Below are 3,456 nucleotides of genomic sequence, written 5' to 3'. Positions count from 1 at the left end.
GGGAGGGTACTAAGAGAAGGAGGAGGAATTGATGTTAGAGATGATGGAGTGGTACAGCAGTTTGGAAAATTTGGACATCTGAGACATCTTTAATCTTCACCTCATAAGGACCAGCCTTGTGCTGATCCTTCTAAAATAAATTGTTCAAGCACCCATGTAAGATAATGGTAATTGCTTGTTAGTTTACATCATTTCATCTTACAAAAGCTTTCATATGAATGCTCTACTTTCAGATAGCAAGGGAAACCTGTAGTTCATATAAATGAAATCACATGATGTGACCTTTTTGTCTGGCTTCTTTCACTTAGTATAATGTTTTTGAAGTTCGTCCACTGTCTTAGTTCTCTAGTACTGCTATAACAGAAATATCACAAGTAGGGGGCTTCAACAAAGTTATTCTCTTATAGTCCAGGAGGCCAGAAGTCTGAATTCAGAGTGCCGACTCTAGGAAAAGACTAGGCTAGAAGTCTGAGTTCAGAGTGCTGGCTCTAGGGAAAGATTAGGATAGCTCTAGGGAAAGAGAGTTCAGAGTGCCAGCTCTAGGGGCTAGGTGGAAGCCCCTCAACCTTGGGCTTCAGCTCTGCTCCCAAGGCCCACTGGAGCAAGATGGAGTCTTCTCCTAACTCACACAGCTGCTGGCTACTGAGGCTGACCAATCCAAGATTGGCAAGTAAAATAGCAGATTGTTGGCTCACAGGAGGTGAAGGCAACAGTCCCAAGATTGAGAAGCAACACAGCAGACCACTGGTTCAAGTCCAGGGACTGGAGATGATGATGGGCCAAATACAAGATTGAAAATGAGCCAAAAAGCTAGAGACCTTGCCCAAAGCTTCTCCATATATACTGGAAGCAGACTATATCCCAAAGGCAAGTCTCTTAAACTGATTAACTGCTCACAGCAGATTCCACCATGGAGCTGATTATACCACATCCAAGCTCATCATGGGGAATAGCTATATCCATCTGCCAAGCTACTCAATCATGGCCTAGCCAAACTGACACACAACCTTAGCTACCACACCCCCATTATAGCATGTATCAATATTTCATACTTTTTTTTTTTATGGCTGATTAACATTGCACTGTGTATAAATACCACAATTTGTTTTTCCATTCATCCACTGATAGACATTTGGGTTGTTTCCACCTTCTGGTTATTGTGAATAGCACTGCCATGAACATATGTGTACAAGTACTTGAGTAGTTGTTAATTCTTTTGAGTATATGTTAGTAGAATGCCTGGATCATGTGATAATTCTGTTTAATTTTTTGAGGAAATGCCAGACCATTTTCCATAGTGCCTAAACCATTTTACATTCTCACCAGCAATTGACAAGTGTTCAAATTATCCCCAAATTCTCACCAACACTTATTTACAATTTTTCTGAAAATAACCATCCTAAGGGGATTTTTTTAAAATCCTAGTAGTCGTGATCTCTCATTAGGATTCTGATTTTCATTTCCGTAATGATTAATGATGTTGAGCACCTTCTCACGTGATTGGTGGTCATTTGCATATCTTCTTTGGTCAAATGTCTATTCAAATCTTTTGCACATTTTAAAAATTGGATTTTTTTTTTTTGTTGAGTTGTAAGAGTTCCTTATATATTCTAGGTGCTAGTCTCTTAAGAGATAAATTATTTGCAAATATTTTCTTCTTTCTGCAGGTTACTTTCCCAATAATGGCCTTTGATGTACAAAATTTCTTGATGTTCAATTTATCAAATTTTCTTTTTACACATGCTTTTTAACAATCCCCTGCCAAATCCATTTTCTTCTAAGAGTTTTATCTTTTATATTTAGGTCATTGATCCATTTTTAATTATTGTTTGCATATGGTGTAATGTAGATACCCAGTTGTGCCAGCACCATTTGTTAGAAATACTATTTTTTCCTTACTGGATTGTTTCAGCACCCTTTTCAAAGATCAGTTGGCCACAGATGTACTGGTTTATTTCTGGACTCACAGTTCCATTCCATGGGTCTTCATGTCTATCCTTATGCCAGTACCATACTGATTTAATTATTGTAGTTTTGTAGTAAGGGTGTACTAAGAGTGGTGGTTCAGTGGTAGAATTCTTGCATTCTGTGAGGGAGACCCAGGTTGGATTCCTGGCCAATGTACCCCACGTACAGCCATCTTGTGTGCTGCTGAACAGATTTCAGTGGAGCTTTCACACTTAGATTAGGAAGAAAGGCCTGGTGATCTGCTTCCTAAAATCAGCCAATGAAAACCCTGTGGATCACAATGGTCCAATCTCATTGTGCATTAAGTTGCCATGCGCTGGGGGCCAACTAAACAGCAGCTAACAAATTTTGTAGTTAGTTTGAAAATACGAAGTATGAATCCTCAACTTTTTCAAAATTGTTTGGTTACTCAGGGCTCCTTAAAATCTCTATGAATTTGAACATCAACTTTTCCATTTCTGCAAAAAGGACTTCTGGAAGTTTGATAGAAATAGCACAGGTGAAAACCTAGGATCTTCTGAGGTCTTTTCTGAGTATGCATATTACCCTGAGCATGCATGTGGCTATCTAAATTCCCCAGTATCACTAGGCACTTTTGGATGTCATTATTTCTCTCATAGTGTCCTCCTAGGCCTTTGGGACTCTATTATTTGCTTCAAAGGTATGTTCTGCTTCCTCTGGAACCAGGGACCAGAGTCCCACATTCGGAATGTGGGCTACTGTCATCCATACAGGCACTGAGCTGGGAAGAGGGATGAAGCAAGAGAAAGAAAAACAGAGCAGAAACCATTTTTAGGAATTAGTTAAACATTCACTTGCTTCTTGTATATCTATGATCGATTTCAGGTTCTCACAAAACTGAGCTTGACAGTTTTCACATAATGTTTCTGTGGAGGGATGCGCCTTTGAAGTAAGGTATTCCATTTTCACTGATAATCAATCTTGGTTATTTTTTGAGTGCCATACTTTGTATGGGAACATTTGTAAATCTAATTTAAGGCTCTGGATGTTAAATTCCTCATTAAAAATTTTTGTTTCTGTCAAGCAGTTAAACTAGTTGCACTGTTGTTTATCTGGAAATCTCCTAATTTCACCATCATATTTGAGGGATGATTTTGCCAGGTATATAATTCTTGGTTGGAAACTTTTTTCTTTCAGGGTTTTATGTACACCATCCCATTGCCTTCTCACTTGCATGGTTTCTGCTGAGAGATCAGAGCTTATTCTTATTGGTTGTCCTTTGTAAGTAACTTTTTGTTTTTCCCATGCTGCTTTCAGGATTCTTTGTCTTTGGTTTTGATGAGTCTGATGATATGTCTTAAGTTATTTTCTTTTGGGGTCTATCCTGTTTGGGGTTCATTGGACTTCCTGAATGGACGTCTTCTCATCTTTCATCATACCAGGGAAGTTCTATTCCAACAAATCTTGGACAATTTTCTCAGTGGTTTTTCTCTTTGTTATGGAATTCCAGTTACACACAGGTTATTC

Source organism: Orycteropus afer, unplaced genomic scaffold, assembly GCF_000298275.1.
Source record: "Orycteropus afer afer isolate SDZICR_OR568_19922 unplaced genomic scaffold, OryAfe1.0 scaffold00293, whole genome shotgun sequence".
Lineage (NCBI taxonomy): Eukaryota > Metazoa > Chordata > Mammalia > Tubulidentata > Orycteropodidae > Orycteropus > Orycteropus afer.
This window is presented reverse-complemented; position numbering follows the sequence as displayed.